Source organism: Triticum dicoccoides, chromosome 1B (assembly GCF_002162155.2).
Source record: "Triticum dicoccoides isolate Atlit2015 ecotype Zavitan chromosome 1B, WEW_v2.0, whole genome shotgun sequence".
In the NCBI taxonomy this organism is placed as follows: Eukaryota; Viridiplantae; Streptophyta; class Magnoliopsida; order Poales; family Poaceae; genus Triticum; species Triticum dicoccoides.
The window spans coordinates 664,430,571-664,455,390 of NC_041381.1; the positions used below are offsets into that span (position 1 = coordinate 664,430,571).

General features: G+C 43.2%; 1 pseudogene; it reads right to left on the reverse strand.

The window, feature by feature from the left end:
• The window catches only part of LOC119350852, a 26,504-nt pseudogene extending 7,559 nt beyond the window's left edge, over positions 1-18,945 (reverse strand).
• Positions 18,946-24,820: the final 5,875 nt, after the last annotated feature.

Sequence of the window (24,820 nt, forward strand, 5' to 3'; positions counted from 1 at the left end):
GCGGTGTGGTCGAAGGCGGCAGGGCAACGGCGGTGATGGAGCAGTTGGGGGACACGGGGGAGTAGAGAGGGGGGGGAAGGACTTAGCGAAATTTTGAGCCCGGGCTGCCGGGATTTGAGTCAAACTAGCAGTAGCGCGTTTTGCCGAAACTCGCTATAGCTAAGGTAGCTATAGCGTGTTCCAGAGAAACGCGCTACAGCTAACCCTTTCTGTTTTCTTTTTCTTTTGTTTTCTTTACATTTTCTTTTTTTAATTTCTCCTTTTTCTATTTTTTTCATTTTCATTTACTTTTCTACTTATTTTTCAATTTATTTTCTTTTACATAGCAGTAGCGCTCTATAGCAGAAACGCGTTGCTACAATGTTTTTAGCAGTAGCGTGCTTCTGGGAGAAGCGTTGCTACTACTCCTAGCCTACCGGCACTAGTGAGGGAATTTTAGTAGTAGCGCTGAAAGAACATGTGGTGCCCCCATGTTTGGTTTTGGTAATTGATGACAATCTCTATGGACTAATGGTTGTCTTGAGTTGTATTTATAGGATTTGTCCATAGGTTTTTCTTGAAGTCCATGTGTCGGTTTCAAGGAGTTTTTGAGTTGACCAAGGTGCTATTAAGGAATTATCTGAAGATTGGTCATGCGAGTGTTGAGCTTATTGCAAGCATGTCTTGAAGAAGAAGGTTGTGTGATCATTCATGTTTACCTTCAAGACATCATCCAAATGAAGAGAGTTGCAAAGATTCAAGGTTGATCAAGACTAAGTCAAGAGTGAATCAAGTTGATCAACTCACAAAGCGTAGAAGATGTACCGAGAGGGGTCAAGTTATCCCATGGTATGGTAAGCATTGTCCATTACACATCATGTACTAACCCATGGTCTATGTGAGAGTTTTATGTGGGGTTAGGTACGTATCCATGGGCTTGCGTCAAGAGGAAGATATCATACAACCCATGGAAAGGATGACATCAAGTGGTGATCGTCATCAAGATTGCCGTGTGAAAGTTCAAGTGGAGCATCACGAAGAGATCAAGTGCTTGAATCTTGCCATCCATTGTGGTGTCAATGGACTTGTGAATATGTGCTGAAGAGTGGCTCACCCATAGTGAACTATGGGGGAGCAATCATCTAGTCTTCATCGAGCCAACGCAATCAAGAAAGGTGGTCCAACTTGAGGGAGTCAAGATCGTCTTCATCTAGCTCAAGTGGACCATGTTCAAGGCAAAGGTTTTTCCTTGATAGGTTTTCTATTTTACCGGTCTTGTGGTGGTAGTTGGGAGACCGAGTTATAGGATCGTTTGCCGTACTGTCAAGGGGGCTCTCAAGTTGGTAGCTTGATCGTATCGTTAGTAGAGAGCTCAAACCATTGCATCCTTGCATCATGTTTATTGTTTCTTGTTTGGTTATCTTTGTGAGTCTTAGAGCTTATGGTCATCTTGATGACAAGCTTGAGTTCATCGAAAACGAAGTTCGCATGCATCTTCTATGATGTTTTCGGTGTTGGAGGTTTTACCGGTCTTATCCGATGAAGGGATCTCACCATTTTCTTATGAGACTTTTCTCATTTGCTTATTCTTTATATTTCTATCAATATTGTGTTAGCCCATGTCGTTAGCTTTCCAACAAACTTGGTTTCGTTGAATTCGGAGTCCGTTTGCAAAAGTGGTGGCTGTTTTGGTAAAGGCTGCAGCGGTACTACCTCGACTAGAGCGGATGTAATTTTTTACTACTGCTCCAGAGCGGTACTACCGCTGCTCTTGAGCGGTAGTACCGCTCCAGAGCAGTACTACCGTGGCTCCTAAGCGGTAGTACCGCCCCGGACCAAAATCTCGTGTTTTCTCTCTCGTTTGGGCTGTTTTGGCCGTGCTAAGTGGTAGTACCGCTCCTCCAAGCGGTAGTACCACTTGTGCATGACCTGAGCACATAACGGTTGGATTCGGGAGGTCCTATAAAAGGGGGTCTTCTTCCCCAATGAACTTAATCCTTTGCGCTTGTGTTCTTCCCCCATTGTTGACCTTCTTCGAGCTTGCTAACTCTCAATCCCTCCATGGATTCTTGCTAGTTCTTGAGGGAAAAGAGAGAGGAGATCTAGATCCACGTTTCCACCAATCACTTTCTCATCTAAGTGAGGGGAACCCCTTGGATCTAGATCTTGGAGTTCTTCGTGTTCTTCTTTCGTTCTTCCTCTCATTTTCCTCCCTAGCATTAGTTGCTTTGGTGGGATTTGGGAGAGAAGGACTTGGGCACTCCGTGTGCCCTTGCCATTGCATTTGGTGCATCGGTTTGAGTTCTCCACGGTGATACGTGGAAGTTAAGTTTGAGAAGCTTATTACTCTTGGGTGTTTGGGCACCCTAGAGCTTGTTCCTCTTGGGTGCCTTGGTGCCCTAGACGGTTGGTGGTGTTCGGAGATCAATCATTATGGTGTAAAGCTCCGGGCAAGCGTCGGGGTCTCCAATTAGGTTGTGGAGATCGCCCCGAGCAATTTGACGGGTACCGGTGACCGCCCCCAAGGGTTGCCAAAGTGTACGGGTTCGGTGGCCGCCCCCAAGGGTCGCCATTTGTACGGGTTCGGTGACCGCCCTCAAGGGTCCCTTAGTGGAATCACGGCATCTTGCATTGTGCGAGGGCGTGAGGAGATTACGGTGGCCCTAGTGGCTTCTTGGGGAGCATTGTGCCTCCACACCGCTCCAAACGGAGATTAGCATCCGCAAGGGTGTGAACTTCGGGATACATCGTCGTCTCCACGTGCCTCGGTTATCTCTTACCCGAGCCCCTTTACTTATGCACTTTACTTTGTGATAGCCATATTGTTCTTTGTCATATATCTTTCTATCACATAGTTGCTTATCTTGCTTAGCATAAGTTGTTGGTGCACATAGGTGAGCCTAGTTGTTGTAGGTTTTGTGCTTGACAAATTAACCGCTAGGTTTATTCCGCATTTGTTCAAGCCTAAACCGTAATTATTTTAAAGAGCCTATTCACCCCCCCCCCTCTAGGCGACATCCTGGATCTTTCAATTGGTATCAGAGCCTCGTCTCTCTTTATTAGGCTTTACCGCCTAGAGAGTAAAGATGTCGACTAGAGGATTAGGATTCTCTGACAGTCTTAGTTTCGATGGCACAAATTTTGATGTTTGGGTAATTCGCATGCTTAATCTCTTTAGGGTCATGGACCCAAATTTAGAGCGAATTGTAGATATGGGTTTTTCTCCTCCAAAGGATCCCCAAAGATTATCTTTAGAGGATGAGAAAAACTCTTATCTCAATGCTCAAGCTTCTAATGTGATTTTTGATGCTTTGAGCAATGTAGTTATATTTGAACTCATGCCGTTCCGGGATGCTCATGAGTTATGGACAAAGCTTCAAGATAAATATGGTGTGTCCAATATTTGTGGGGATGATTGTTCTCCCTCCACCTCCGGTCGTATAGTCTTCTCAAATTCTTCTACTTCACCTACATGTGGTTTGCCACAAGGAAATGATATGGTGAGTAGTGTTGGTCATTGCAATGATGATAGTATGCTTACTGTGGATGATCCTTCATCACTATATTATTGCAATGCTCCTTCTTTGGGCTTTAACCTTCAAGCACTCCAAATGTTTCACATGCTTGTGTTGATAGTCCTTGCATATCATGTAGACATTGCTTGACTAAATTGCATGATGATATGCTTGCTATGTCTTGTTGCCATGATAAAAATGCATCTATTTCCTCGAATTATTGTGCTAACAATGTAGAGGAAACCTAACACTCCATGGAACAAGATGTGGTGTTTAATGGTGCCTCAAGGGATCCTACATCATCATCTATTGCTTTTTGCCTTATGGCTAAGGCATCAAAGGTATCTCCTACTTTGTACCCCAATATGTCTCTTGATGATGATGTTGATGCTAATGATGATGAGGATAATGATGAAGAGAATGATAATGTTGCCTCCTTAAAAACTAAGGGGGAGATGATTTTTAAAGCTCTTCATAAAAATAAAATTGCTCGTTCCAACTTCATGGAAATTATGTCCATTGCCATTGAGGGCAAGAAATATATTGAGGAGTTGGAATCTCATCTCGAGGAGCATGAGGTCACCATTGAGAAAATGGAAGCTCATGGGCGTGATTACGCAAATGAGATCGCGGAGCTAACTCAAGCTCTTGAACATGAACAAACCACCAAGGAATCTCTTGAGGAAACTTTTGCTTTAGAATTGTCTAGAGTGAAGGAATCTACTGATAGAGCTCTTGAGGTGGCCAATGTTTTTGAAACTAAAAATGCTAAGCTTGAAGTTGCTCATGCTAGACTCCTTGAGGATTTTGAGCACCTCGAAAATGGCTCAAGGGTCATCAAGGGTGAGCTCATCAAACTCACCGAGTCTCATGCTCAACTTGAAGCTTCTTATTTAAAAGAGCTTGCCAACTTGCCTTCCTCTTGTTGTTAATGATGATGCTTGTGCTACTAATTCTATTACTTATGAAGCATCCATTTTGAAGGAGAATGTTGAGCTACGGGCTCAACTTGAGGTGCTATCTTGCAATTATGGGAAATTGGAAGAAAGTCATGAAAATCTCTCAAGCTCTCATGATGATCTTCTAGTATCCCATAGTGTGCTAAAGATAGCTCATGAGGCCATGATTGCTAAGGTAACATCTAGTGAGCCTCATGTGGATACTAGCACTACTTCTAGTCAAAATAGTATATTGCCATGTGCTAGTCTTTGTAATTCATCTACTCACAATGTTGGTACATCTTGTGATGAATTGCTTTCCTTGCCTTGTTGCTCTAACGATGAAGCTTATACTTCCTCTAGTACTTGTGTTGAGACTAACCATGTAGAGGAAATCAAAGAGCTCAAGGTCCAAGTCACTGCTTTGGAGAAAGACTTGGAAAAGTGTCATGAAGGGAAGGCCACACTCAACAATATCTTGAGTGTGCAAAAATCCCCCAATGACAAAGGTGGACTTGGATTCAACTCCAACAAGAAGAATAAGTCCAAGTTGAACAAGAAGAAGGGCCAAGAACAAGTCAAGAATTCGGCCAAGATTGTTTGCTTCAAGTGCAAAGTCGAAGGGCATCATGTTAGATCTTGCCCATTGAAGAAGAAGGCCATTAGTGTCAAGCAACAAGGGAAGAGGGCACAAGTTCAATATCATGCTCAACATCAAGTTGAAGAAAGGCCTCTTCCCAAGAAGACTCAAGTTAATGCTTCTCAAATTGAGAAATCAAGTGAGAAGAAAGTGAAGAGTAGACGTTGCTACTTATGCCGTGAGAAAGGTCACGTCGCTTCTTCATGCACTAGTGGTAACTTATCCAACCCAATTATTATTGATGATATCTATTCTCTTGGTAAGGATAAGGTTGGCAATGTGTTTGCCAAGTTTGTTGGTACTCAAAGTGGTGTCAAGCAAAGAACCATTTGGGTAGCCAAACCTATTGTGACTAACCTCTTAGGACCCAACTTGGTTGGGGACCAACAAGCCCAAACTTGATCAGTAGGTGTTGTTGGAGGTCATTTGAGACTTGGCTACATTATGAAGAATTAAGGGGACTTCATCTTTCTTGTTGTCTCAAGCCAAGTCAATTGGGTTGTCAAGTTTCTATCTTATATCCAATGTGCCTCCTTGCGGTAACTTGTACTTAAATTGTTTACATTGAAAGTTACTTGCCCCTTTGCATGTTTTGGTTTTGTTCCTTGCATGTGTTTGTATATGATGTGTCTCCAAATTGCCTTTGTGTGTGTTGGTTTGCACATCATGTACTTGTGTGTCGTTCGTTGAGCCTTAGTGCATCTTGTTTATTTATTAGTTGGCTCTTGTGAGAGATTAATGGAATATCCATTATGGGGGAGTGGTGTGCTTTGTGCACCTCATAATCCTATAAATGTGTGCACATGAGTAATACCATCTAGTATTGATATTTCAAGATTATCTAGTCGCTAGGTGGTATATCTCTCATGAGAAATTCAAATTCTAAAAATTCCATTGATTATCTCGTTTTGGATCCTCTTATTGCCTCTTGTTAAGTTTTCTTCATTAGTATCACATTATGGGGGAGTAATATGCTATGTGCATATTACAAGCCTAGAAAATGTGTACATTTGAGATATTGTCACCTATAGTTGATATTGTAAATTATCTTGTTCCTAGGTGGCATGTTAGCTCTACAAGTTGCAATTTGCTTTTTGTTTGGAGTGAAGATGATGTCGGATATCCTTGCTATCTACCACCGAGAATTATTTCCAAATACTTATTGTCTTTTGACAATTGGTAATCACTTATGTGTGGTAGGATTTAATTGATCATCTTTACATTGGCTTTTGTTTTTATTTGCCTTTTCTCTTTCCAAGGTTTGTGTCAACTCCCGTTGTCTTCCATACCACTTGTGGATCTTGTTAATTTCTTATTCTTGTCTAGTGTTTTCTAGATATAGTGAAAGTGGTGATCCCACCTTGTGCATTTTGTATTCAAAAGGAAATTCTTTATAATGCACAACTCATGGGGGAGCTATCCTATTTTCTTTAGAACACTCTTCTTGTGATCCTTATCAAGTGTGTGTTGGTGGAAGGCAAGCCGTTTTCTTTTGGTACCTTGTGCCATCATGAAACTTTGTTGGGAGCTTGGTTTGTTTGGAACCATCCTCTCTTTGGGAGTTTGACATCTTTAATTTAGTGTGTATCAATGGATATCTCATTCCTTGATGTATCTTTAATGATATCTTCCAAGTGATGATTTCTCCATTTGGTATCCTTTTCACTTGGCATTTATTTGTCTTTTAGTATCGGTTCTTGAAAGTTTTGAGCATGCATATTTACTTCATGTATTCTATTTGGCATGCTTTCTTTCGTTGACTCAATATATAGGGGAAACTCCACCTAGTCTCAATTTGGATGAGATGTGCATGAAATTCATTTTCATATCTATATGCACATATTTACGTGGAGTTTGTCCTATGTATTGGTGTTTCTAACTATTTGGTCCCGATGAGTTTGGGTACCGTTTAGTTTGTGTTGTTCTTCTAGGAATATTTGGAGATGCATTGGATGCTCGGCTCACTCACAAGGAAGGTGTTGTCACCATGTGCATATTGGAGTCAAGCAAGGATGATCAATGAACTACTATCTACCTTCAATTGGTATCTACTACATCCTTCCAATGATATCTTGGTAACAAGTATCTATTCATGCTTTCCCCTCTTGCATTCAACCTTGTGTAGGTTGCATCTTGGCATGATATTCATTTCATATCTTGTGATACTTGTTTCCTTTCTCAAAGCATCCCAACGATGATCTCTTGTTGCTAGTTGTGATGCCTTTGATGGATGTGTGTTTGGACTTCATTTATATACAATAAGACCATATCTAGCCAAGTGCTATGCTTTCAAGCAAATATCTTATTGGTATATTTATGACTTCCTTGTGGATATCTTGTTCCTTCGTGTTGTAACTATTTCGGGTGTACATCCTTCTTTGTAGATATATATATCATCATGATTTCGTCTACATAGAACCTTATACACTTGAGAGAAATTACATCTCTAGTTGATATCTTTTCTTTCACGTCCACCTTGTCTTTCTTATGTTATTTCTTTGGTGGCTCCGTGAAAGCTTTTGCCTTGAGTGCGTGTCCTCCATCGTTGCATCTTGTTGCACTCTTGTGTGGTGAAGATTATTTTCCTCTTGCTTATCTTTACGAGGTTTTTGCCATCTTAATTGGTATCCCTCGTCCTCATGAGCCTCCCCTCGTCTATCTTCACCACGGGTTGTCACAAGCATAGGTTCTCTTTTGCTTATTAGTAAGCTTGTGAACCCATTTGCCAGTTGTGTGTGGGAATGATAGGCCTTGCACCGTGTGCCTCAATCTTTCAAGACTATGTTGATGCTTAATGCTCATCCTAATCTTAGTCTTCTCAAGTGCTTCGCCATGACTCACACACATCATTTTGGTTGAGCCTATTCTGAAGTTGCCTCTTTTACATGTTGCTCAACCATGTACTTGTTGCAAGCGCTAGGCTTTGTTTCCTATATGCTCACTTGCACTGGATGTGAGTTTCTATTGATTTTGGGGGAGCTATGATCCTATTTTGTGCACTTTGTATTCAAATACAAAAATTCTTATGTGTGCACAAATCATGGGGAGCTTCTCTAGTTTCTTTAGAACACTCCTCTGCGCTTTTAATAATATCTTTATTCTTGTGGCATGTAGGATCATTGGTCTAGTTGGTTCAATTGATATCTGTTGATTGTTTGCTTTAATTGGTATCTTCTGATTGCTTGTGTCTCTCTTTGTTATGTCTTTGTGGCATATCTTTCTGTTGCAATCTTTGGGCATCAATATAGTTTGTCTTCCTCCAAGTATTGGCAGTTGGGTATGTGTATTGCATTCCACTCTCTTGTTGAGAAATACACAATTTATGGAGGACCACAATTTATATTGGCCTTCTTAGATTTTCGCCCATTTTGGCAATCGATGCCAATGGGGGAGAAGTTCCAGAGAGTTTTGTGGAGAAGTTTAGAGAGTTATCTCTTCTTGCTTTGTTTTTGTTCCTTAGCATTTGCATCTCATTCGCATGCACTATTAGTTGTAGCATTGCATGGTGATGCATAATTCCTTATATAAACTCTCTTGAAAGTGATTGTCATCAATTACCAAAATGGGGGAGATTGAAAGAACATGCGGTGCCCCCATGTTTGGTTTTGGTAATTGATGACAATCTCTATGGACTAATGGTTGTCTTGAGTTGTATTTGAAGGATTTGTTCATAGGTTTTTCTTGAAGTCCATGTGTTGGTTTCAAGGAGTTTTTGAGTTGACCAAGGTGCTATTAAGGAATTATCTGAAGATTGGTCATGCGAGTGTTGAGCTTATTGCAAGCATGTCTTGAAGAAGAAGGTTGTGTGATCATTCATGTTTACCTTCAAGACATCATCCAAATGAAGAGAGTTGCAAAGATTCAAGGTTGATCAAGACTAAGTCAAGAGTGAATCAAGTTGATCAACTCACAAAGCGTAGAAGATGTACCGAGAGGGGTCAAGTGATCCCATGGTATGGTAAGCATTGTCCATTACACTTCATGTACTAACCCATGGTCTATGTGAGAGTTGTATGTGGGGTTAGGTACGTATCCATGGGCTTGCGTCAAGAGGAAAATATCATACAACCCATGGAAAGGATGACATCAAGTGGTGATCGTCATCAAGATTGCCGTGTGAAAGTTCAAGTGGAGCATCACGAAGAGATCAAGTGCTTGAATCTTGCCATCCATTGTGGTGTCAATGGACTTGTGAATATGTGCCGAAGAGTGGCTCACCCATAGTGAACTATGGGGGAGCAATCATCTAGTCTTCATCGAGCCAACGCAATCAAGAAAGGTGGTCCAACTTGAGGGAGTCAAGATCGTCTTCATCTAGCTCAAGTGGACCATGTGCAAGGCAAAGGTTTTTCCTTGATAGGTTTTCTATTTTACCGGTCTTGTGGTGGTAGTTGGGAGACCGAGTTATAGGATCGTTTGCCGTACTGTCAAGGGGGCTCTCAAGTTGGTAGCTTGATCATATCGTTAGTAGAGAGCTCAAACCATTGCATCCTTGCATCATGTTTATTGTTTATTGTTTGGTTATCTTTGTGAGTCTTAGAGCTTATGGTCATCTTGATGACAAGCTTGAGTTCATCGAAAACGGAGTTCGCATGCATCTTCTATGATGTTTTCGGTGTTGGAGCTTTTACCGGTCTTATCCGATGAAGGGCTCTCACCATTTTCTTATGAGACTTTTCTCATTTGCTTATTCTTGATATTTCTATCAATATTGTGTTAGCCCATGTCGTTAGCTTTCCAACAAACTTGGTTTCATTGAATTCGGAGTCTGTTTGCAAAAGTTGTGGCTGTTTTGGTAAAGGCTGCAGCGGTACTACCGCTACTAGAGCGGATGTAATTTTTTACTACCGCTCCAGAGCGGTACTACCGTTGCTCCTGAGCGGTAGTACCGCTCCAGAGAAGTACTACCGTGGCTCCTAAGCGGTAGTACCGCCCCGGACCAAAATCTCATGTTTTCTCTCTCGTTTGGGCTGTTTTGGCCGTGCTAAGCGGTAGTACCGCTCCTCCAAGCGGTAGTACCACTTGTGCACGATCTGAGCACATAACGGTTGGATTCGGGAGGTCCTATAAAATGGGGTCTTCTTCCCCAATGAACCTAATCCTTTGAGCTTGTGTTATTCCCCCATTGTTGACCTTCTTCGAGCTTGCTAACTCTCAATCCCTCCATGGATTCTTGCTAGTTCTTGAGGGAAAAGAGAGAGGAGATATAGATCCACGTTTCCACCAATCACTTTCTCCTCTAAGTGAGGGGAACCCCTTGGATCTAGATCTTGGAGTTCTTCGTGTTCTTCTTTCGTTCTTCCTCTCATTTTCCTCCCTAGCATTAGTTGCTTTGGTGGGATTTGGGAGAGAAGGACTTGGGCACTCCGTGTGCCCTTGCCATTGCATTTGGTGCATCGGTTTGAGTTCTCCACGGTGATACGTGGAAGTTAAGTTTGAGAAGCTTATTACTCTTGGGTGTTTGGGCACCCTAGAGCTTGTTCCTCTTGGGTGCCTTGGTGCCCTAGACGGTTGGTGGTGTTCGGAGCTCAATCATTGTGGTGTAAAGCTCCGGGCAAGCGTCGGGGTCTCCAATTAGGTTGTGGAGATCGCCCCGAGCAATTTGACGGGTACCGGTGACCGCCCCCAAGGGTTGCCAAAGTGTACGGGTTCGGTGACCGCCCCCAAGGGTCGCCATTTGTACAGGTTCGGTGACCGCCCTCAAGGGTCCCTTAGTGGAATCACGACATCTTGCATTGTGCGAGGGCGTGAGGAGATTACGGTGGCCCTAGTGGCTTCTTGGGGAGCATTGTGCCTCCACACCGCTCCAAACGGAGATTAGCATCCGCAAGGGTGTGCACTTTGGGATACATCATCGTCTCCGCGTGCCTCGGTTGTCTCTTACCCGAGCCCCTTACTTATGCACTTTACTTTGTGATAGCCATATTGTTCTTTGTCATATATCTTTCGATCACATAGTTGCTTATCTTGCTTAGCATAAGTTGTTGGTGCACATAGGTGAGCCTAGTTGTTGTAGGTTTTGTGCTTGACAAATTAACCGCTAGGTTTATTCCGCATTTGTTCAAGCCTAAACCGTAATTATTTTAAAGCGCCTATTCACCCCCCCCCTCTAGGCGACATCCTCGATCTTTCGCGCTTTTCCGTGAGGACGCGCTACTGCTAAAATAATGGTTGTAGCGTGGTTTTGCAACAAGCGCTACTACTAAGTAGTGCTAGCGCCGAGTTTTGACCAACGCTACTGCTATACCTCTGTGTATAGCATTTTCCCTAGTAGTGCCCCCTATTTTTCGGCAAAGCTAGCGTGCCGAAAAATAACTTGTACCATGTTTGTTCTAAGGACGATGTCAACACTCCATCATCCATTTACAGTTTCTTAGGGCGATAATTATATATTGGCCATGTTTATGCTAAGGGCGATAGTTATTTATCAGCCATGTCTTTCTTAGGACGATAGTGATATATCGGCCATTGCCTATCTAGGCTTCTTGCCACACACTTGGGTGATATTTCTTTAAATATTTGCCATTGAGAGCTCGAGGTAATAATATACCTTGTACGGATTGCACCAAATATGAGTTTCCGGGAACCACTCTTGTAATCTTAAAAGGACCTTCCCAACTTGGAGACCACTTCCCGAATTTTCTATCTTTTGAACCAATTGGTAGAATCACCTTCCACACAAGATCACCAACTTGAAAATTCTTCAACTTGACCTTCTTATTGTAAGCTCTTGCCACCCTCAACTTATCTCTCTCTATGGCATTCAAAGCAGACAAACGTTTATCGGCTACTTCATCAATAGTGTCCATCATCAAGTTATAGAAGTCCACCGCCGATAAATCATTTTGTTTGGCTATTCTCAAAGCATTCAAATTCACTTCCACTGGAAAAACGGCCTCTTGACCATATACGAGCTCATACGGAGTTACCTTTGTAGCACCATGCCTTGAGATTCTGTGTGCCCACAAAGCTTCGGACAGTAGCTCATGCCATCTCCTTGGATTATCCTCAATCTTATTTTTGATGAGCTTGATTAATATTTTATTACTAGACTCATCTTGTCCATTGGCTTGGGCATAATATGGAGAGGAATTGAGCAACTTTATCTTATATGATTCGGCAAATTCTCTGACTTGATGTGACATAAAGGATGAATCTTGGTCCGTAGTTAATGTTTGCGGTATGCCGAATCTATGAATAATATGCTTAGTTATGAATTGAATTACATGTGTATGCGTCATGTTTTTTAGTGGCATTGCTTCAGACCATTTAGTGAAATAATCAGTTGCCACCAACACGAACCGATGCCCCTTTGAATAAGAAGGATGAATCTCTCCAATAAAGTCCAATCCCCAACCTCTAAAAGGCCACGACTTGGTAATAGGATGTAACAAAGCAGCGGGAGCTAACTGAATATCACCAAACTTTTGACAAGCTTCACATCCTTTATAGCACCAGAAGCAATCATTAACCATCATCGGCCAATAAAACCCAACACGTCGTAATAACCATTTCATCTTGGGAGCCGACTGATGAGTGCCACAAATACCTTCATGGACCTCTCCCATAGCAACTCTCGCTTGGTCCTCGTCCAAGCACATTAAAAGAACATCATCAACCATTCGGCGATAGAGACCATCATCTCTCATTATGTATTTGAAATCCATACGCCGAACAGTCATGTCCACCCTTTTAGTAGGATCACACAAATAATCAATAATGGGTTTTCTCCAGTCTTCATTTTCTCCTGCATTAAATATTTCATTAGTGGCCGAAACGGTGGGCTTCGGTTCAGCCTCCCCTATGTTGGCAAAACTAGACATTGGCCTTTGAGAAATATGAAACATGCCACGATCAACATCATAACCGGATGCTTGTTGTGCCAACTCATTTGCTCTCCAATTGTCATGTCTAGATATATGGGCAATGCTAAAATAATCCAAATTAGAAATTATATCTAGACATTTATCAAGATAAACATTAAGTGATTCGTCAAAACATTGAAAGACTTTGGATATTTGTTGCACTACTAATAACAAATCACCACAAGCCTCAATATGTGTAGCACCTATGGCAAACAACATCTCTAAGCCGAATAACAATGCTTCATATTCGGCTTGATTATTTGTGCAAAAGTATTCTAAGCGGCATGAGGCTTCAAAAAATAGCTCCATATGGAGATAAATAAGCAACACCAACACCTTGGCCATTGCCACAAATTCACCGTCAAAAATAATCTCCATGGTACTAGAAAGACAAGGGCAATATCAATGAACATGTACCTCGTTTGGCCTCTAATTGAACTAAGGACGATGTTAGGATACTACATCAGCCATGCTTTGACATATTCTTAGGGCGGTAGATAAATACCAGCCATCAACATAATGCCCATGTAGAATTCATTCACCAAATCATGTATAGCCGAAATAAACAAATGAAATAGCAATCAAATATTTCGTCCCTTTGGATTAGAAAGAAAAAATGTAGCTAATAAAATGTATAGAGATTTGGTAATACCCTATCATGATGCAGAAAAATATGTCGCTTCCATGGATTAAAATAAATCTAGGGAGGGTAATTTATCATACCTGATGATGAATTCCATGGAAAAGGCATCAATGGTATGGTTGAAGAATATGGATGATGTGCTAACCGAAGATTTTGATGGGGTGATGCAAACCTTCGGCTTAATTGTTTTTGGCTTCCATCATTCTCTTTCTTCACTTTTGTAACACTTGTTGCAATAGAAGGTTGCACATCACTTTCATTTTGACTGCTCCTCTTGGGAACCCATGCCATGTTCTTCTTTTTCAGCTCTTGTGCACTAAGTTTTTGTAATTCCTTCTTTCACCAATACGATAAGCCGAGTGGGCACCCCAGCTATGATTTTGTTTGAAGCAATGGCAACTCTTTTTGGGCCTTGTGCATCCTCAACTTCTCTTCTTCAGATTTGGCACTCTGATTTTTATCAATTGATTGTTTCACTTCTTTGCCTTTTGTAGCCAATGTCAACACTTTAATTGACTCTTTGTTATTTGAGATCAAATCTGAAGTAGCACACTTACGACCATCTCTTTTCACGCGGTAAACTTGCTTCACCACCTCTTTTTTCTTCCTTGAGCTCTGGACCGATTCCTTATGATTGAAACGGTCTTTGATGCGTGATTGTTCAAATGTTGATCTTCTTGGAGCTGCATAATATTGTTATGATGGTCTAAAATAAGATGGAGAATGTGCCCTTGTATCATACATGTCCCATGATGGATATGGATCTATATGAGCACAGGGAGGCATCCACGGCATTGGCATTGGCGGCCCAAAATAAGGATATGAATATGTTGCATTAAAATTATCACTTTGCCAATACTGATCCCCATATTTGCGCCTTGGGTGATCTTGGTTTCTTTGCATGATTTGGCCGATAAGCATTCTTCTCTTCACTCTTCTTTTGATATTTATTCAATAGTTCAGCGAAGGTGATTTTCGATCTCTTACACTTGTGCTTATTTCGGCCTTTGTTTTCTTTGCTTTGCTTTCATCGATCATTGGATTTGCTTGCTGCCCCCCAGTCCTTGACGTCTCCATTGTAGCTTTGATGGAATTTTTGCCCTCAAGATTATGTTCGTTATGCTCTTCAACAAATTCTTTACTTGAAAGCTCGATCCCATCACCTGCAGTTTTTACCTTCTCTTTAAATGGACCGGCTTGAAGCAGCCGATGCAAAAACTTTCTGCCATCGGGACCAATCGGAATAGACTGGTCATCTCTTGGTGTCTCAACAAATTTTAATCGTCCTTTATCAATGGCCGATTTAACTATTTTCCGAAACATGTTGCAATCCTCAAAATTATGTTTGGACGAATCATGCAACTTACAATACATTCGTCCCTGGATTGATGGCTTAACATGGTGATCGAGAATTGTAATGTAATTATTTTTCAGCAACAAATCAAATATTTGATCACACATGCTTGAATTGAAGGTATACTTCTTGTTTTCTAGCCGATCTTGTTGTTTGAACGGCTTTGGAGATGAGCAAACGAATGGTTCAGATTTGGAATCTCCCCATTCGGCTATGCATTGTATTTTCCACTCTATCTCCGATGTCTTTGGATAAAATATTGTATTAGCATCGGTTTTCTCAATAGAATTTAACCTTGACTTTAAATTTCTGAAACGAAGATATTTAGAACATACATGTCTCAGTTGAGACCAAGTGCAAGCCAAGTACAAAATAAGCAAAGCTACCCAACTAGATATGAACTTTAGATAAAGCAACGGGGAAAGCTTTGGCTGTAACAATAAGTCATTATCGATCTTTATAAATGGCGCAATGGTTTGACTGATATGTTCCATAACAATTTTATTGCTACAAGTAAATTACTCTTCTTCGTTGGTCTTTCAAAATTACTTATGAGAATATTTCTTATAGATGCATCAATAATGAAGTTGCGACCAAATCTGAAAATAGGTAAATTACTCGCTATGCATACCTCTTCAAATATGTTGGGAGAGCATGATAGTGGTGCCATTTGAAGAACATCTTGCTCCGTTTTTGGATGGCTCCCCAACACCTTTTCATCATCTTTTTCTTGAATCCGTGCATCATTGCTTTGAAGATTTTTGTCGGCCGAACATTGTTCGGCTACTTGTTCTTGTCCTTGAAGCTTGTCAATTTCTACGGCACGGAACTCATAGGGCAGGAAGTAGGTTCCATTAACTTTAGAAAAATCAAGCACCGTTGTGTTCCTATGCTTGCCATGCCCTTTCTCAATAATGCTTGCCTCGTTGGATTTGATGGATTCAGAATATATACTACTTGATTCGGCTTTTTCAACTGAAGCACTTTCATGTTCCGAATCATCCTTCTTTTCATTGATACTACCAATTGGCAATGCTTCTTTTATCTGAGCCAATTCTTTTTCTATTTGTTTCTGACGTCGAGCGGCAAAATTCGTTTTAAGATTTTTCTCAATTTCAGCCCACTCCGGATATGATTTCCCCCCGATACTTTTAGATTCTTTCGGCAATGACACACGGGTGTTGCCGAAATTTTGCAATTGTGTAGGGGGTGTGTAATATGATGTAGTACTAGGTGAAGGCATATGCATTGTTGTAAGACCATACTTTTGCTCGCCAATTTTATCAATTGGCAAAGATTCATCTTCCTGCAAAACTCTAGCTTTTATTGCGACATAATCAGGAAATAGCCCCTTTTCATGTTGTTCAAGGCAAAGAGCACTAATTCTCTTATTTTGGGCTAAACTCTTCAATGCAGCCACCACTACCTCATCTTCTACAATATTGGGCACAACCGCTCCTGTAAAATTTACATTCATTCGGCTATAACCAGGAAGGTGTGAAGATGAATTATGAGCATCTACAGTTGTGTATGGTGCCGAAGAATTACTAACATGAGGTGTAGCATACGAGGGTTGAGAGTAACTGGCCGAATACTAGTAGTAGCATGGCCAATTCTCCCGTTCATCGGCATGGTTGGATTAGTATATTGCACATTACTTACCGATGAATAAAAGGGTGAAACACTTTCTTGCATGGCATTGGAAATTCTAACATGAGGTGTTTCAAATTTATTAACTGAACTCACCTCACCATGTTGTTCACCGGCATAACAATTTGTGGGGTTGCCGATGCATGAGAGTTGGGATACATATGGTGTAGGTTACTAGTATCATAAGAACTTAAAGCATGCAAATTATTTTGAATCGGCCCTTGCACGTAATTAGATGCATTATTGAAAAACTAGGGCTGGCTGATAGAGTATACTCATTGAACGATCTAGTAACACCATATGAATTATTTGCATCTACAGTAGGGAATTGGGTATTCATATTACCTTTGTAGATTGCAAACCCTAGATGACGATCCTTTCGTAGCAAGAATAGGCCGGAGACCGTTCAAAGCTTTGTCCCCAGCGGAGTCGCCAAAAAGTGTGTTCGCACACGAGCACGTCGATGTGTACCCACGGCACCGAGGGAGATGCTCCGCAACTCACACCGCGGGAGGCCGACTTCCAGCACGATACGCAAGACAGCAAGTCGGCACTTTTGGGACCAGACGCCCCGCTCGCCCGGGAGGGACCCCGTCAGGGATCGCGGCGACGATTGGCTGCTCGAGGTCGGCCTTACCGCCCCTAGAGCCTCGTGGATTCGCAGCCTCCACTCTTGAAGAACGACGAAGAACGAGAAGAAAGATACAAGGGGAGAGATAAAAGTAGATGAACACGAAAAAGTAGTAGATTGATTGATCGATTGTGTGTTGTTCAATCGGCCATCACCCCTTAGGTATATAAGAGGCGTCTGGACTTCCCGTGCAAGGAAAAGGCTTGGATTCACGTCCAAAATCCTAATCAAATTCGGATTGGTCTTGTCCGAACTTTCCAAAACGGTTCGGTTTACAACCTGGCTACACCTTGCGGGTCATGTTTGAGGCAGTAAACGACCTCGGATGGAAACGAGTCCAAAAGCAATCTTGACCGTTTCGACGAGACGAAAAACTTCCATGTTGAACGATTTTTTATCAGAGATCATCTTGAGTGTCAAATAGCTCACGCAAAACGGACTGTAACGCAAAACACTCGTCCCTCGCGCTACCCATCAGACATGGCGTCTGGTGGGGCGCGCCATACTTCGCCTCGTGGTAGGGCTACATTCCGATGGCTCTAACTTTTACATACGAAATCGGATTGAAACGATTTTTATATCAAAATCGATCGTTTCGACGAGATGAAGACAATCCGTGCAGATCATTTTTCCATACGAGGCTGTCTTGAGGGCGTAATGAGCCGAATAGTGTTTTGAATACAAAATCTCAGTATTTCAAACACAACTTCGGCCTTCGAGATGAGATCGGATGGCAATGACCCAAACTTCAAAGATGTTTATATAGACAACACGGAACTTTTTTATGTAGATCACTTGTTTCATTTGAGGACATATTAATTAAGTTCTTGACCGTGCCAAAATCTGGTGTCAACACTACCATAAAGCGGGAAGGAAAGTCGGGGTAAAAAAGCAAAGAGTATTTGCCTCGGGAGAAACATGAAAGGTTGCCCAGTTGGATAGGGCAACGAAGCCCATTCCTGGGGTTGCAGGATTGCAGACAACATAATCGAATTGACCAGCCTCGGGCCAGCTGAACCATTGACCCCTGCCTTTTCGAGTATTATTCCCGCCATATATAGGATGGGACGATTTCCAGCATTTGCAGAGGAGAAGGCTGGTGCTGCATTGCTGGACACGGAAGTAGTTATAGGTGCCGCGCAAGAAAGAGAGATCAGGGTCGACAATCGGACAGCCTTTCCCGGACAAATTGTGGAAATGCCAACCGAAATTCCAGTGGAAGAAGCTAGAGAGCGTCTGCGGGGACCTCTTGCGGACGCATCGGTCCGAGCAGAGGGCGAGCCATGATCTGGACACGCACTTGAAGCGGCATAGCGAGCTGTAGGGCACCCGTATAAGGATCTCCATGAGGATGTCCTCCGGGAACCTCACCTCGCCGGCCTCCTCATGCTTCCGTTTCTTCTAATAATAATAAAAATGACAGACGGTTCACTAAGGCTCCCGGTACCATCTGCCAGATACTCCCTCCGTTCCGATTTACTCGTCGTGGTTTTAGTTCAAATTTGAACTAAAAACACGACGAGTAAATCGAAACGGAGGGAGTAGATTATTGGAAAGAGGTTTTGGGTGCAAACCTCAGACCGTACGGGGATGAGGGCAAGATCAGCCCGCAACAGCAGCGGCAACGGAGAGGAACGGGATGGATCCTCCTCATCGCGGCCTCCATCCCCTTTGGCGGTCGCCGGTTCGCCGTGCCCGAGATCGCCTCTGGCTACTCCAACCGGCGGCATTGCCTCCCTCCCCCCCGGGTCAGCTTGAACTTCGCCTTGTCTAGGGTTTGGGAACGGAGAACGGAGGAGTTGTGTTGTGCCGTCGTTGAGACGATCCCGTGAGAACTAAAACAAGACGGGGTGGGCTGGGCTGGGCTGACGTGGTTGGCCCACCTAATTCCAAGATGCTGTCGGCCTACCTTGCTCGTCCAACTTCCAAGTGTTTTTTCTTTTCGAAAATGTTGGAAGAAAACAGTCTATCATCTCCCGTTGTGGGGCTCGAGATACATGGAGACATGCGCTTATGACATGCTCTATGTCGAGAAGCATATGGGCCCTTGCACCGGAGGAGTTTGTGGAGAAAGTCATTGATAGCCAAGAGGAGGATCCGAAGGCATGGCTGTTTGCTTTACATGAAATATTGGATGTGGAGGATTTCACTCGTTTGGTGGTTACGGCCTAGGCCATATGGGGTGCGCAGAGGCAAGCCGTGTATGAGGATATTTTCCAATCACCTTTCGCCACCAACAGCTTCATAACAAAATACTTGTCAGAATTAAAGCAAGTGAGTTGTCGGACTCAACGGCCTATGATGGTGCCTGTTTCAAGACCGTCAACATGGCTTCCTCCTCCTCAGGGTTGTGCAAAGTTAAATGCAGATGCTGCTATCTCAGTGCGCAGCAGGTATGGCGCTATTGCTTCAGTATGTAGAGATCAGCAGGGGGGATTTCTCGGTGCATCGGCCATTGTGGTGAAGCATACCATCGATCCTGAAACACTTGAAGCGATGGCAGTAAGGGAAGCTTTGTCCCTCACGGCAGATCTTTATGTCCAAGATATCCATGTCGCATCGGATTGCAAGACGGTGGTAGATGACGTGAGCAAGGGCACGTCCGCGGCGTATGGGTCGGTGATCAAAGAAATTATAGACAGATCTTCAGAGTTTCATTTTTGTAACATAGTTCATGAATTTAGGAGCTCCAATTTCGAAGCTCACAACCTTGGAAAGCATGCACTTACTCTCTAGGTTGGCCGCCATGTTTAGTTAGGTCAACCGGGAAATCTTTCTTTCGTCCCTGTAAACATTATGACGGGATAATAAAGGCTTTGCTAGTTTGTCTCCAAAAAAAATCTCCCGTTACATGCTTTTTTTTGCGGGTGGAAATATTGTATTACTCAAGCCATCAAAGAGTTACAATCAGCGGTGACTAGCTCTAGCGCTGTCGGGGGTCCTGAACCAATCCAAGTCATGGTTCTTCCCTCGGTACCGGCAAAGTTTGCTAGACTATCACTAACCTGATTTTGAGTTCAGTTTACATGAGTAATACAACTTTCACGGAGAGATAAGAGATATCTAATCTCTTTGACTACTGAAGCATAAATAGACCTATCTTTCTCTTGCTCTTGGATCAGCTTCATAGCAACAAGTGAATCCATCTCAATGGCCACTAGACGATCACTTCGCTGGATCACTAGAGATAACCCTTCCATGCAAGCACACAACTCCGCCTCCAAAGCTTCACGACACGAGTAGAGTGTTCTGCATGCTGAAAAGATTACGCCTCCCAAGGGATCCCGTAACACCATACCTGCTCCTGCCCTGCCAGCATCAAAAGATCCATCCGTGTTTAACTTCACCCACCCCTCCGGTGGTGCAGCCCACTTGGGGACGGGAGGCGGGGGCAGGGTATCATCCTTGAGTAGCAGGCGGTCATAGGAGATGACTGATTTCCCCTTGGCTGGATCCATGTGTGTGTTTGTTTTAATAGCAATTAGAGACTCCAGATAGCTCACAAGGAACCTTCTTGATACTTCAAGAGGCGGCGGAATCTTATTGTGCACTATCTCATTACGTATGAACCAGCACCTCCAGAGTGTCATAAGAATCATGGACCTCTGTATTTCATGCAGTGGTTGTAGGACATGGAACAACCATTCCTTCCCGACATTCACCACAATATCTACCGGTGGAAGGTTCCAAACCTCGGACATATACAACCAGAGTTCCCGTGCTCTAGGGCAGCGACATAATGGATGGAAGTTGTCTTCTGGTTCCATGCCACACACCGGACATATGTTTGTGGTTTCCAAGGTCCTCTTATGCTTATTAACCCAAGTAGGAAGGGAGTATGAGACCACTCTCCAAGCAAAGTTTTTGACTGTTGGCGGAATATCAGTTTTCCATAACAAGTTCCAGATGGCCCGGCCGCCCTCCGGATTAGTGCTAGACGCAGATTGAGATTCCCGGTTGGCCTCAGCAAAAGCAAACTCATATGCCGACTTCACCAAAAATTGTCCAAACCTCCCTGATCCCCATGCAATTGTATCCTCCTCAAGCCTTGGAGATGCTCTAATTTTAATGATCTCATCCACATCACAAGGCCAAAAATAATTCTGCAGCAAGTTCATATTCCACGAGCCATTGTCATTAAGTAGTTCGGGCACATAGCGGATACGGCAATTACCTCTTGGAGAGACCGGTTTGAAAGAGTGGGGTCTAGGTATCCAATTGTCTCTCCATCCAAGAATGTTTGCTCCATTGCCCACTCTCCAGACTAGTCCTTTTTTCAAGAGCTCTAGTCCGTAACTTATAGCTTGCCAAGACGGGGAAGCATTACCAGAAAAGACCGTGTCCTCAAGCTGACCCTTCGGGTAATAACGAGATTTTAATAGTTGAGCACAAAGGCTTTCCGGCCTATCAATAAGCCTCCAATCTTGGTGAGCGAGGAGTGCTTGGTTGAACAATCTGTAGTCCCGAAAGCCAAGCCCTCCTTTACATTTTGGCTGCATGAAAAAATCCCAGGACTTCCAATGTACTTTCATGCGTCCATCTTTAGAACCCCAATAGAAGTTTCTCACCATCCTTGTTAGATCATCGCAAACTGAGAATGGGAGTTTAAAAACGCCCATGATGTATGTTGGGAGAGATTGTGCAACTGACTTGATTAAAACTTCACGGCCCGGCTGCGCCAACCACCCATCTCCCCATTGTATAAGTCTCTTAGTGAGACTAGCTTGCAAATTTTGGAACCGTCCTTTAGACATCCGACCTTCAGGTGTAGGAAGACCCAAATATTTTTCTTTGAATTCAACCTTAGTAACTTCAAGGACAGTTTGAACCGCCTCCTGTGCAGCTTCTGAACATGCATGTCCGAACAGTATGGAGCATTTGTTGAGATTAATGCTCTGGCCAGTAGCACTTGCATATAGGTCTAATATCTCCTTGACTTTGAAAGCTTGCTCCTGTGTTGCTTCAAAAAATAATAAAGAGTCATCGGCGAATAAGAGATGTGATATTCCCGGTGCCCTTCTACATATTTTAACAGGAGTGATATTTCCAATATTAACTTCATGCTTCAGAATGGCAGAAAGCCCATCAACAACCAAAAGGAATAAGAAGGGTGATAATGGGTCACCTTGCCGTAGCCCTTGCGACGGTGCAAACGAATCTAGAAGGGTTCCATTTAGTTTTACTGAATACCTCACCGAAGTGACACATGTCATAATCCAGTCAACCCAACGATGAGAGAAACCCAATTTCTGCATCATTTGCTTCAAGAAAACCCAATCAACTCTGTCATACACCTTTGATAAGTCGAGCTTGTAGGCACAAAAGCTTCTGGTAGGATCTTTCTCTTGCTTTATATGATGGATGCACTCAAATGCAATGAGTGCATTATCCGTTATCATCCTTCCGGGGATGAAAGCACTTTGTTCTGGCGATATGATATCATCTAGAATTGGCCGCAACCGGTTCACTAAACACTTTGATATGACCTTATAGATTACATTGCATAAACTAATAGGCCTAAAATCAGTCAACTTTGAAGGATTAGGAACTTTTGAGATAAGAACGATTGAGGTTGAATTAACCCCTTCCGGCATCACACCTGAGTTAAAAAAATCCTTCACCGACGAGATTACACTGTCCCGCAACGTACTCCAGTTGCGCTGAAAGAAACGTACGGGAAATCCATCCGGTCCTGGGGCCTTCAACGGTCCAATCTGAAAGAGGGCATCTGCAATCTCCTCGTCGCTAAAAGGAGCACATAGCTTAGCATTATCGTCATCAGATATCAATGCATCAAACAGACTCAAAACCGGAGTATGGATGAGATTCGGATCAGCCGTGTACATTCCTTGGAAGTACTCGTTAGCCATCTTTCTCATTGTCGCCTCGTCTGAATGTGCAACCCCACTGTCATCAATAAGTTCACGGATTTTGTTCTTGCGAGCTCTCCAAACTTCCTTACTCTGAAAGTATTTTGTGTTCCTGTCTCCCTCTTTCAACCAATTTATTCTCGACCTTTGGAGCCATAGCATCTCTTCCTGGTATAGTAACTCGTTCATTCAGTTACTCGCCGTATATCCTGACGATCAGCATTCATATTCATCAGTTCCTCTAGTTGTGATCTGGACTTGGCAAGCTCACGGGTGATATATCAAACTTCTTCCTACTCCAAATGCCTAAAGTCGACATAGTCTTCTTCAGGGCTGACTGTAATTGTTCAAGGTTCCCAATCGAGCCCGCCGACTCCCAGGCTTGTTGTACCAACTCGGGTAGCTCGCCACTTCTCTCCCAGAAAATCTCATATTGGTGGCCTCGTCCTGTTTTTGGTCCAGGATCCGGAGTGCCCTTAAGGACGAGAACTACGTGATCAGAACAGGATGACACCACATGGGACACCAAAGAGAAAGCAAACCTATTACGCCATGCACTAGAGGCCACAACACGATCCAACCGTACGCGCACATTTGTTGTCCCGCTTCTCTTATTATCATATGTGAACGGCACACCCGAGAAACCGATATCCACGAGCTGACATACCTCGAGCACATCCTGAAAGGCTGTCATTTGTACTTCGGGTCTTGGTGTTGCCAACAAATGCTCAAAATCCCATAGACACTCATTGAAATCCCCAATTACCAGCCAAGGAAGATCCGAGGTTGTGTATAGGGATTGAAGTTTCTGCCACATAAGATGACGATTCTCAACATGCGGCTCCCCATACACAAAGGTTATCCTGGATGGTTCGGCGTCAGCATGTAAACGAACCGCCACATCAATGTACCGATCATCCTTGTCCAGAATATCCACTAGCAGATTTTCATGCCAAAAAAGAGCAAGGCCCCCGCTGAAGCCATTGCTGTCCACACTACTAAAGCCTTTCAGACCTAGCCGGCCTCTCAATCTCCTCATTTTGTCTTCTTTCTTTCATGTCTCACACAAAAACACCATCCTGGGGGAATGCGACTGCACTAGCGTCGCTAACTCGCAAACTGTCCGGGAATTCCCCCCTCCCCTGTAGTTCCAGCTCATGAGATCCATTAATTCCGGCAGTGCTCCTCATGGGAGCCCGCCAAAGATGAGGAATTCTTCTACACATTGGTAGTAGCCACGGCCTTACTTGAGTTATCTGACTTTTATCTCTTCAAATCTTGCTTCGGCGGCGGACTTGCTGGAACAGTCCCCGACCCTGGAAAGGACAATACATCCTTAGGGAGATCTTTCCCCGAGGAACTTGCATCCACTCCCCTCTTTCTGTTCAAATCTTCGTCCTGAAGCTCATTCTCTGTCTGTTTATCTAAGTCCATAGCAGCAGCCTGAGACGTTGTTTTTTGCAGAGTTCTCACCCATCTCCTGGGTTTGACCCCCTCCTCTATTTCCTCCCCTCATACTCCAAGCTGCTCTCAGCTCCTTGAAAATCAATGTTTTTTTTGTCATGAACACCATCTCCCATTACATGCTGCTCCTGTTCATGAGCCTCCGACACCAGGGGGATTTGCTTACTGAAGTGCGCCTTCACAATCCCTTGCTGCACAAATGCATACCAATACAGCCTATCATCTCCCGTTACATGCTCAACAAGAGCCTATCGCGTTACATGGTAAAAAA